This window comes from Protopterus annectens, chromosome 2.part2 (genome assembly GCF_019279795.1).
Source record: "Protopterus annectens isolate FY-2018-M chromosome 2.part2, PAN1.0, whole genome shotgun sequence".
Classification (NCBI taxonomy): domain Eukaryota; kingdom Metazoa; phylum Chordata; order Ceratodontiformes; family Protopteridae; genus Protopterus; species Protopterus annectens.
The window spans coordinates 603,844,932-603,858,326 of NC_056730.1; the positions used below are offsets into that span (position 1 = coordinate 603,844,932).

The 13,395-nt window shown below is 37.3% G+C and overlaps 1 protein-coding gene across 1 annotated transcript in view; it reads right to left on the reverse strand.

Annotated features, from left to right (window-relative positions):
• LOC122795974 (dedicator of cytokinesis protein 2-like) overlaps nucleotides 1-13,395 on the reverse strand; it is a 2,887,083-nt gene that overhangs the window by 2,734,133 nt on the left and 139,555 nt on the right. The window lies entirely within an intron of this gene.

Genomic DNA, 13,395 nt, shown 5'->3' on the forward strand with positions numbered 1-13,395 from the left:
TATGACTCATTGATCATTGCTTCATTGTGGATATGAAATGGAGAAATCAAGCCAAACCCAGGGTTGAATCTCAACTTTACTAATGTTGCTCATTGATTCCTGATTCATTATTGATACAAAATGGAGATATCAAGCCAAACCCAGAGCTGAATCTCAACTTTGCCGATGTTGGTCCACTTGAAGATATGTGGTCTAAATTACCGGACCTTTAATTTGCCCATATACATTGCAGTATTAAAAATAAAACTTGCTTGCTCTACACCTCACCACATAACCAGTGGAAAGACCCAGGTTGAAGAGATGACAGAGGGGTTTTACTAGGTGGGACTTTGAGCTTCTCAGTTGACACCTAGGGATATCGCCAGCACCCATGGAAGTCATGTTTTTAATTTTTTAAAGTGGCAGAAAGACTTGGTCCAAATTAATCTCAGGGGAGGGGGAATGGAGGTTACAGAGGAATTGTATCAGTAAGAGAGTATTTCTTGCAAAACATTTGTAACGAATAAGTACATGTAAGGACTTCAGTCATTTATTACAGTGTATATAGTTTCTCTTTTAAGATTTCAGACATCTGAAAAGTTATTTTAGTACTTCTTTAAAATTCACCTTGAAGAATATGTGACCACCCACAAGGTAAGAAAGAGAATTGTTGAAGTATATTGTTTAATTGTCATTGGCTATGTGCTTCCTAGTGCGTGACTGGCCATGATACTGCTGGATTTGGCCTTTGAAAATATAAAAAGCAACCTAGCCTAAAAGGGGAGAATGCATGTGGTAGGCAGAGGGGCAGAACATACAAATATCCATGCCAGTGCAAATATATACTATCTGTCCATCTGGAATAAACTACACTGTTCAGTTTCTTTTGTAATTCTATATACATTTTGCAGGAGGTCATTGCAAAAGTAATACGCATTCAACTAGCTGCTTTAAGTTGCTCCATATCTTCTAATAGTTATGTCAAATATCAGTCAAAAAAAGAGCATGTAGCAAATATTCTATTTTGTCTAGACAATTTGTCACTGTATTTTTGCATTAGAAAACACTGGATATTCAACTATCTTCAGGCTTTTACATATAAGTAACTATTTTTCAAGGCTAGTGTATGTGACTTCTTGCAATGTGACTGGTTTGCATGTTGAGCCATCCATGAGCCATCCATGTACTGACTTTAATAAAAATTCATTGTGCCTATGATTTTCATGTCTGTTAACCTATTCCTAGTTCAAAATAAGTACCTTATCTGATTATCAAAAACAATTAGTTGATACCAAGTTCTTACCTCCTCACAACAATTATGAAATAAAAATAAAAATCATTTCAGTTGTAAAGTTTGCAGAGAATGTTGTCAAATAATGCAGTTATCCTACCATGGCTCTTTCTGAAGGCTGGACAGTTTCAGCCAATCCAGTACACCCTAATCACTTAGTCAGTATGAGCAGTCAGTATATGGAGATTTGTGTTTAGAGTTGGGTGGTGTTATAGTATTAATACCTTAAGATTTATGATGTACTTTAGATTACGGTTTCCAGCCCTTCTGCCATGCCAAAATATCCTCAATTATTTTCTTAAGTCCACAGTGGGATTCGACATAGGTTCATAGGTGTTTTACTACACTAATGACCACAATGTCCTTTTTAAGCCTAGTCATGTATCCCAAATCTCTGACAAGCTCTGATACCCTTGATAAATGTAAGCATGGGCCTGGGAGATGAACCATTTACAGGTTACCTGTGTCCATTGGAGAGACAGGTGCCAAATCAGGGATGAATTTCCTGTTTCCAATTCAATTGTCCAAGTTGCACTTGAATTGGGTTAGGGAGGAATTCTGCTTCACATGGATGGGGAGCATGTTCCATAGATGGGGTAATCTCTGGGATGCATACCTATCTCTCCAGCAGGTCCTATTTATATCACAGGCAAGGTTTAAGTCTTTAGAATAGGTAATTCTGGTGCTGTTTGTTTTGTGGGCCAGGCCAGGCATAGATCACCCCTCAAAAGCCTGTTGGAAACAGAATACAGGGATAGGGCCTCGAGGCAGTCTGTGTAGGACATTTTACTTACACCCTGTATTATTTTAGAGAGGAACCTCTGTAGACATTCCAATTGTTGGATATGCCTGGTTAGGTACATACCAAAGGGGGCATTGTACTCAATGATAGGTCTGATGAATGCTGAATACAGTGGAACAATGACTTCTTTGAACTTAGATGCCATACCTTTGTTTATAAGTTGCACAACATAGAATGATTTCCTCACCACTGTAGACACATGATGGTCAAAGGCTAGATTACTATATATGTGTCCCTAAGTATGTGACTACTGGGTCATTTCTAAGGGGTGTGTTGTCAATATGATAGTTACCAGGGATGGATAACTTCCCAAAGGATACAATTACACATTTCTAGGCATTTAGTTATAGTCCATGGCCCTGACACCAATTGTTTGTCTATGTCAGCCCTTCCTGGAGAACATTTGTGTCAGTGTGAGCCTTAATGACAGCCCCTAATTTGCAATCATCTACACATTTAGTCAGCCAGAGACCACTGACATTGGCCTTGACTTCTGAGCAGTAAATGCCAAAAAGGAGCAGTTCATGGACTGATCCTTGGGAGACTTCACTTGTGACTGTCCTCTTTTTTGAGGTGGATCACCAATTCTAACTTTCTGGGTTCTATCTGTGAGCCAGTTGGCTATCCATCTGGTGACATATGGGTTTGTACCTAACGTCCTGAGTTTGTCAACAATGCCCGAGTGGGGTATTGTGTCAAATGCCTTGGCCAGGTCTAGGTAGGCAGTGTGAAAGATTTTGCCCTCATCCATTGCTTTGGTGACCTTCTCAAAGAAGTCCACCAAGTTGAGTAATCTTGATCTGCCCTTGATGAAACCAAACTGGATTGGGTCCAGTGTCTGGAGGTTTACTATATCTCTGTCGATCATCTTTATGATAATTCTTTCCATGGCTTTACATATAAGACTAGTGAGACTTATGGGTCTGTAGTTTCCAGGGTCACCTTTGTGCAGAGGGATGACTGGTGCTACTCTCCATTCATGAGGCCTGAAGCCTGTTTTATTCTATAGTTAAATAGTAATTCTAGAGGCCCTGATAGGTTATGTTTCATGCTATTTAGAAGGCATCCTGTGATAGTGTCTGGGCCCCATTGATGCAGTGTTATTGGTCTTATTGGTCTTAGAAAGAGCATTAAGGACCTGTTCCCTAGTGATAGTAGGGGAGTTATATTTGATGATATTTCCTGAGGGAAGGTTGAGGGGGAGAGTTGGGTAAAGTTGGAGCACATTTGGTGTCAAGAGAGCTGGCCAGTGAAGAGTAAGCTGCCTGAAGTGGCAGAAAGGGCAAGTAGCAATGGAGGTTTATTATTAGCTAGAGGGACTCAGAGTTTACAGTGAGTCAGGTGGACTATGAATGAGAGAGGGGAAGCAGTCTATGGACTGAAGCATACCGACCATAAATGTTAGGGGTCCCAGGGATGGGTGGCAGATAGACTGCACTACAAGCTCCATTTACCTTTAATGATCATCTCTAGAGCTGTGTATTTTTCTGTAGAAAATATCTGTGGTATTGTATTCTGCTGTCTTCATCAGACCTAGTACCCATGCTAACAGGAATGGGTCACTCGTGAAATTCATAGCAAGCTGTAATACCCAATGGAGCTGTGTTTTCTCAAGCAATGACCTTTTGGGTACTAAACTATACAGCTTTCATCCAGGCTATTTGTAGACCCTGGAAATGTCCAGACTATCTGGTATACCTATCTTTGAGAATGTACCTGTTCATGTTATATGAGAAGCTGCAATTTGGACCATAATCCTAACTTTTGAAGACATTAAATGGGCAACCTTTTGAAATGACAAGACTCAGTTTGCCAAGTCAAGGCATCAACACTGGCATCAACCCCCTTTTTTCCATTTTGTACATGGGGTCAGGATGTCACATCAACACTAGCCATCACCTAAAGCCAATGGTCATAAGACCAGGTGGCAGAAAAAAAAGGCCAAAACTACAGTAGAAGAGTGAATATTAAACATTGCTTTTCTCCTTTAAACTTGATTTTCCAAGGGAGGACAAGCCCTTCTGCACCTTAATGTGAAAGCCAAGCTCAAACTTATACATACCAACTCTGAAATCACCATACCTCTGAGAAAAATATATTCTGAGATCTGGCAATCTTAGACTTAATTTATGTACGTCCAGATTTTCTTTCACTTGGTTTCTGTATTTCAGGACTCAACAGTCAGTGTCCTTACATTTCAAATGGTTTCTCATTATAAGATGTATGTTCAGTTCAGGGTTAAGAGTGAGTTCTGAAAAGGCAGCATGGCAATGTATTCTAGCGTGAAAACTCAGATGATGCACATGGGTTTCTGTCCAGCAGTACCCCGTGAATAATGTAGTAATGTTAACTAAAGGTATTTACTACAAAAGTAGATCTGAACAACAGGTGAGACTCTTGAAGTAGCATGTATAATCTCCCTCCATCTGTCTGAAATGCTCCATCATTTTGACAAACAAATTATACATTCATCGTCTTTTTAAAAGTTTGTATGTACTTTTAGACATGGATACTAGTTAACTATTTTTTTTTTCAAAAACAACGAATGTAGACATGTAGTAACACTGGATTTAGCTAAAATTTTATAATTTACAGCTAAATTAAAATTAAATTAAGTTAAATTAATTTTAAGATTTACAGCTAAAATTTGACCAGCATGTTCTTCTTCTTCTTCTTCTTTCGGCTGCTCCCATTAGGGGTTGCCACAGCGGATCATCTGTTTCCATTTTTTCCTGTCCTCTGCATCTTGCTCTGTCACACCAACCACCTGCATGTCCTCTCTCACCACATCCATAAACCTTATCTTAGGCCTTCCTCTTTTTCTGTTACCTGGCAGCTTCATCCTTAGCATCTTTTTCCGAATATACTCTGCATCCCTCCTCAGCACGTCTAAACTAACATAATCTTGCCTCTCTGGCTTTGTCTCCAAACATTCCAACCTGGGCTGACCTCTAATATACTTATTCCTAATCCTGTCCACCCTTGTCACACCCAGTACAAATCTTAACATCTTTAACTCTGCCACATCCAGCGCTGACTCCTGCCTTTTTGTTAATGCCACTGTCTCCAACCCATATAACATAGCTGGTCTCACTACCCTCTTGTAGACCTTCCCTTTCACTCTTACTGGTACTCGTCTGTCACAAATCACTCCTGACACTCTTCTCCACCCACTCCATCCTGCCTGTACTCTCTTCTTCACCTCGCTTCCACACTCACCATTACTCTGAATTGTTGATCCCAAGTATTTAAACTCATTCAACTTCCCCACCTCTACTCCCTGCATCCTCACCATTCTTTTATCCTCTGTCTCATTCACACACATATATTCCGTCTAAGCCCTGCTGACCTTCATTCCTCTTCTCTCTAGAGCATATCTCCACCTCTCTAGGGTCTCCTCCACCTGTTCCCTACTCTCACTACAGATCACAATGTCATCTGCAAACATTATAGTCCACGGGGACTCCTGTCTGATCTCGTCTGTCAACCTGTCCATCATCATTGTAAATAAGAAAGGGCTCAGAGCTGATCCTTGATGTAATCCCACCTCCACCTTAAACGCATCCGTCACTACCATCGCAGACCTCACCGCTGCCACACTACCATCATACATATCCTGTACCACTCTTGCATACTTCTCTGACACTCCCAACTTCCTCATACCGTACCACAACTCCTGTCTAGGCACCCTATCATATGCTTTCTCTAAGTCCACAAAGACACAATGCAACTCCTTATGACCTTTTCTGTACATCTCCATCAACACTTTCAGAGCAAACATCGCATCTGTAGTGCTCTTTCCTGGCATGAGACCATACTACTGATCACTAATCATCACTTCACTTCTTAACCTAGCTTCCACTACTCTTTCCCATAACTTCATGCTGTGACTGATCAGTTACTACAGCTCTGCACATCACCCTTATTCTTAAAAATCGATACCAAAACACTTTTTCTCCATTCCTCAGGCATCCTCTCACATTCCAAGATTTCATTAAACAATCTAGTTAAAAACTCCACTGCCATTTCATCTAAACACCTCCATGCTTCCATAGGTATGTCATCTGGACCAACAGCCTTTCCATTCTTCATCCTCTTCATAGCCATCCTTACTTCCTCCTTTCTAATCCACTGCACTTCATGATTCACTATCTGCACATCACCCAGCCTTCTCTCCCTCTCATTCTCTTCATTCATCAGCCCCTCAAAGTACTATTTCCATCTGCTCAACACACTCTCCTCGCTTGTGAGTACATTTCCCTCATTATCCTTTATCACCCTTACCTGCTGCACATCTTTACTAGCTCGGTCCCTCTGTCTAGCCAATCGGTACAGGTCCTTTTCTCCCTCCTTAGTTTCCAACCTTTCATAGAACTCTTCATACGCCTTATCCTTAGCCTTTGCCACCTCTCTCTTTACCATGCACGTCATCTCCTTATACTCCTGTCTACTTTCTTCATCTCTCTGACAATCCCACTTCTTCTTCGCCAACCTCTTTCTCTGTATACTCTCTTGTACTTCCTCATTCCACCAACAGGTCTCCTTGTCCTCCTTCCTCTTTCCAGATGTCACACCAAGCACCTTTCTAGTCATCTCCCTTACTAGCTCTGCTGTAGTTACCCAGCTATTTGATAACTTTTCACTGCCACCTAGTGCCTGTCTTAACTCTTCCCTGAACTCCACCTCACAGTTACCTTTTTTCAATTTCCACCATTTGATCCTTGGTGCTGAACTCACACTCTTCCTCCTCTTCTTGATCACCAATGTCATCCTACAAACCACCATCCTATGCTGCTTAACTACACTTTCCCCTGCCACCACTTTACAGTCTCCAATCTCCTTCAGACTGGCCCTTCTACATAAGATATAATCCACCTGTGGGCATCTTCCTCCACTCTTATATGTCACCCTATGCTCCTCCCTCTTGTTAAAATATGTATTCACCACAGCCATGTCCATTCTTTTCACAAAATCCACTACCGTCTGACCTTCTGCATTCCTTTGCTTAACACCAAACCTACCCATTACTTCCTCATCCCCTCTGTTCCCTTCAGCAACATGCCCATTGAAATCTGCTCCAATCACCACTCTCTTACCCTTGGGTACAGTCATCACCACTTCATCCAACTCACTCCAAAATTTTTCTTTCTCATCCATCGCACACCCAACTTGGGGAGCATATGCACTAACAACATTCATCATTACACCATCAATTTCCAACTTCTTAAACATCACACTATCTGACACTCTTTTCACCTCCAACACACTCTTAGCAAAATAACATAAAAAAAATATCAAAAACTTGGTCTCCTTTATAGAAACAAAATCTTTCTCTCTAGTACTGCTAAAAAAGCTCTTTCACATGCCTACCTATTACCAACCCTTTTCTATGGCTCTCAAAATGTCACCAAGTTACAAACCACACTTATTTCTAAACTAGAGTCCACTTACACCAAGGCAGCTAAATTTGCTGCTGCACTCATCACTGCTTACCACTCAGAAAACTGAACTGGTCAGAATTACCCCATTACCTCCTCCTCTATCAGATTCAAATAATTCATTCTATTCTACACCAACCCACTTTCTGTCCCAGTATAACATCTATCTTTTCCCCTATACCCCTACTAGAACCCTCAGTAGCTCAGAACAATATCTCTTGACTATTCTCAAATCTATGCCCAACATATGAAAAAACACTCTATAGCCGTTACCCTGCCGAGAACTGGAATAAACTATCTTTAGACATCCGATACATCAGATCCAAATTCCAATTCAGAAAGGCTATAAAAATTCACTAAACTATGTCTGTGCTATCTTCCCCTGAATGACTTATCTCTCTAAAGAACACTTTTCTCTCATTCTTGCTCTATCTTTCTCCATATCTCTCTCTCTCTCTCTCTCTCTCTCTCTCTCACGATTGCAATGCTGCTAGCCATTCCTTCCTTCCCTCTGCTTCTATACTGTACTTTACAAATTCCTTCATACTTGACCATCTCTTCTATTCTCAGCCAATATTATTTGTCCTGGTATTTAGCTTTTCAAAAGCTAAAGGTCTATCTGTATTATTTCTTGTTTCTCTCCTCTGTAGTCTCCTCATGCTGCTATATATATATTCAAATTGCCATGTATGATAACTTCTATGTCTATGTAAATTTTTGTATTACTATATGTCAAATTAATTGAATATTTTTCTGTGGTGCTATTCTCCCCGGGTCTCCACTGAAAAAGGGCTCTGTCCCAGTTGGACTAACCCGGTTAATAAATTTCAAATAAATAAATATATTTATGGAGAAGGTAAACTAGCTTATATATAGGTTACATTCATCATGTTTGAAGGATATATATATATATCCTACTGGAAAAACAAGATGTCAAGTTACAGTTGAAGGTATAAAGAAAACTCAGATGACAGACGTAAGTAGGTGTGAATGTGTGTCTCATATACACTTCTAGGGTTAGTAATTTCCATAACTCTAATCTATATCTGTAGTAATCACTTATTTCGTGGGCAGTTATGACACTGTTCATATATGGCATAATGTGTCATTCATTTAGACATATCAGAACCTCAGGGCATACCCTCTTCTTTAGTAATTGCTTAAACTTCTTTTTGTTAAAGTTACATTTTTACTGACCCATTAAATGTTGCTGCTGCATTTTTCTTTTTTTGGTTATGAAATTAATCATGATCCCTGAAGTCATAATACATGCACTACAAACCCCATGATTTGCAACTCTCAGTTCCTGCTCTGAGTATTAAATAACATTGTTATCTCTTCATACCAACTAAAATTAATTGCAGAGTTCCCTTGTTTTTATATGAGATATTTTAAGTATCAGAAAAAGACATAAGATTATGTTTTGATATAGCAGACAGTGTCACAATTATATGGTGTGTTAACTACCACTGATGAAGACTACACAAAATTTCAAATATCTAGGACTTGTCATGTATATTTATATATGTATGTATGTGTGTGTGTGTATATATATATATATATATATATATATATATATATATATATATATATATATGGATTTATATCATATTATCGAGTTTTCAGAAAATCAAAATTCATATGATCAAGACTATATGATAGAGTTTCCAAAAAACCTCTGCACAGCTCCCCCCCACTAATTATATATACTAACGCTGACATCACACATCAGTGGGGAAAAGGGTGCAGTCCCTAATCTCTATTGTACCGTGATCTACATAGACATGCTTTAATTAGGAAATTACCACTTTCCCCAGTGTAGTGCAATCTTGGAGTTGATATATATATATATATATATATATATATATATATATATATATATATATATATATATATATATATATATATATATATATATATATATAATATGCAGGGGTATGATGGAAACATGATAATCATATATATATTTTTTGTTTTACATTCAAGTTTTTGGAAACTCGATCATGTGGTCTTGACCATATTATTTTTCAGTTTCTAAACATTCAATAATATGATATATTGATATATATATATATATATATATATATATATATATATATATATATATATATATATATATATATACATACACAAACACACACACACACACACACAACATATATATATATATATATATATATATATATATATATATATATATATATATATATTTCTCAATCACTTCAAACAACAATACTAGTATTTCCCCCAAAACCACCACAAAACTACTAGGAATTACAATTGATAATAAACTCAATTTTGAGAATCACATTAACTCTACTATAAAAAGTGTGAACAAAAAAATAGGAACCCTATATAGAATTAAACCATTTCTTACCCCAACTACTAGAATTACCCTAGCCAAGACCCATCTAATCTCTTCTTTACTCTATGCATGTCCTATTTATACCAACCTGTCAAAAAAAAAACCTTAATAAACTAGTTATATCGTACAACAACATTGCTAGATTTGCTACCGGATCTCCTTTTAGAACCCACCACTGCATTAATCTAAGACAACTTGGCTGGCTTGAACTTCCTAATCAGATTATACTTCAACAACTAGTAATAGCCCACAAAACCCTGTACCAACCCACCAAAACTCTAATACTCACCAGCCTTATTACCCCTTATCATAACCTGAAACATCTACACTCCTCTAACAAACTTCTGATCAACATTACTACACCTAAAAACACTGCAGGAGATGGCTTATTCTCCAACTCAGTTGGGAAACACTGGAACAATTTACCTGCTGATATCACATCCCTGACTTCTCTTCCTATTTTCAAGAAGAATCTCAAATTGTACCTTAATAACAAATGGCTCTGCCCCTGTATTAACCCTGACTAGCTAGCCCTTCTGTCTCCCATCTCCCTTTCCTTCTTCCCCTTCTCTACCCAATAACCCAATAAATGTTTTCTAAAGTTCCACAGCCACTCCTTAAGACAGGAAACTTACCCTCTGAACAAGTACTCAAAAGCTTCTTTTCTTTCCTCTCTTCTTAGGTGCATGTTTGCCTTCTTAAAACTAACTTTCTTAGCTCTATGAAAATCATCTAATCCTCTACTCATCCTATTATATCTCCAATACCTTTCCTATCTTTTCCCCTCCTATTTCTCACTTTATCCTTTCTTTTATTCAAAGTACATCTAAAATATTGTTTCTCTGCTCATCTCAAAAAAAAATATATATTTTATCGTTTTTAGTTTTTTATTATATTTTTTATATCTGCAAGCTGATTTGGACTGTCTTAAATTTTAGGTTGACAGATTTTTTTACTTTGTATTAAAATTTGGAGCTTTTTTCCCCGGGCCTCTACTGAAAATGGACATATATCCAGTTAGACTAGCCCGGTCAACAAATGTAAAATAAAAAAATAAAATAAAATAAATGCATGCACACATCTGGGCCTTAAGGAAAGTTATGACTTAGAATGTATTTCTTTGTATTTATTTGCCTACTTTTTTGATGACTATGTTAATCCCACTAGGTCTGTGGCCTTGTGCCCAGTTTTCTGAAAGGATCTCAGGTGGTATTTATAGAAACCATAATAATTTGTCTTGAACACCATGAATAAGACCAAAAAAGTTTTTGAATGAGTTCTAAATAATATGTGAAACTAATATAGTTACTATTAATGAGAACATATTTTTGTTATAGAGATTATAAGGGGGCACAATGTATTTCAAGAAGACATGATATGATATGATAACTATTTGTGCACTATGTAAATTATGACTAAGTAAATGTGATTTACTTTTGAACAACAGCAGTTGTGATTGTAGAAGGATGAAGAGAGAGCTAATAAATTGATGGAGTAATACAAGGTGAACTCATTAAAGGAAAATGTATCAATGTTATTGTTGATTTTGGTTTCCATGATCTGATATGTTATTTAAAATATTTTATGTGTATGTTATTTGAATGTTATATCAGTAAAAAAAAAAGCTAATAAAGTATTATGGCATCTTGTAACAGTCATCTAAGTTACCACCATCTTAGACTAATAGGACCTTTGTTTGCATCTCAAAGAGCAGGACATCAGAATTGCAACACTCCTATCAGTGTTGCTATAAAATGTTGAGTAAATAGCATCTATAACTTTCTGATCTTTTGAACATCAAAGGTGATAATTCGCCCTCTTGTGAAAGAGCAGAGATCATCCTTACACATCAACAAATAAGTAATATTATTGCCACCAGGTAAACCAAAAAGAGATTCTCAAGTGTTCCTAAGGAAAGAATGTCTTATGTCCACAGATCAGCTTAGTGACTGATGTATTTGCAATGTAAGGTACAAAATGGAGTGTTGCAAAATATTTAACTAGGTCAGATATTACGTAGTTATTGTAATATATTGTGCAGTTACTGATCCCTGATTCACCCATACCTTCAGGGTAAAATAGAGTGACACTCCATTTCAGAAACACATGGCTGCAGCTATTGCATTTTATATGTAATAATCAAGCTTGATAGAAGCATATGCCATATAATGACAAGAAAGGAGCATCTGTCAGTCATATTTAATGCTATTGCCCCTCTCAAAGAGAGCACAGAAATATTGATTTACTAGTAATGTATTTTTTTTCCAAATAACCCAACATTAATCAGTCATGATTGTGTCACCCAGAAAACATTACAACTTCTGGGAACAATTATTCACAAGAGCTGTTTAACCATGCATCTTTTCAGTTGCACATCTGTTGCACTTGTGCTACTGCTCCCTCATGGGTATAGCTTCTGTTTAAAGCAGTACAACTTGACAATTATGGAATATGTCCAGGTTGAAATAAAAAGATAGCTATACGTATCAGAGATAAAGATGGTATAAAGAAAATGAAAGGGAGCATAATTAGTCTAGAAAAGGAAGTAGGTAATCTGCTGGGAAAATACTCTCTGGAATAAATTCCTTTCCATTGACATTAACATCATCACCTCCACCCATCTGGACTTGTCCCATTTATTGATTTCCACCACAAAATTATAAAGTAGCATTTAGTTTACTGATGGGTATCCTCACGTTTGATTGTCTTTCTGAGATTTCCAAAATAATCTGCCATTTTTTTTAATAAAAATAACATGCTTTCTTTCTTGTTTCATATTTTATAAGATTTAAGTAATGACTGATGAAAGTGTATTACTTCTAGTTTTGTCTTTGAGCATATGTAATGGAGGAAATGGAAGGGGGCATATCGGAAAAGCAGTATCCTGAGAGTTTTGACAAGAATGCACAAATGCATTTGGATTTAGTAGTACTTACAGAAGATACCCAACCAGAGCACACAGTAGCAGATGTTCAGATGCCTGCATAAACAGTGCACTGCCTTTTTGGTTTATCTGTCTTCTGAAGAACAGGTAGTGCCATATGTATTCATATCAGTTAGAGGTTATGGCAGAGCATAAGAATAGTATTGGCATAAAACTTATTTATTTATTTTTATTTGTTAACTAAGTAACTTCCACTTCCTGGAAGCTTTTCATCCAAAAACTTATGGTAAATACAGCACATAAATATGAACAATTTAATACTGTCAATGACCAGTGGTGCATTTGACAATAAACTAAAGTACCTAGGGAAATCATAAACAGGTACAATGAGAACATGCAATTCCCCCACAGAGAGTGACAAAGGTCAGGACTGCCCAGATATTTAAGCTGTAACACAGAGAGCTTCTTACTAAGACCCCATTCAGACCATCCTTTTGTATAACCTTTATTTTTCTTCCTAAAACTCTGTGTGGACCATCTTTTTGAATAGCGTTTATCTTATTTCATATTATGGTCTCGGACATATAAGTGCTATAGTCAGTTTTAAAAAGGCAATATCTGATTTTGAATGCATCA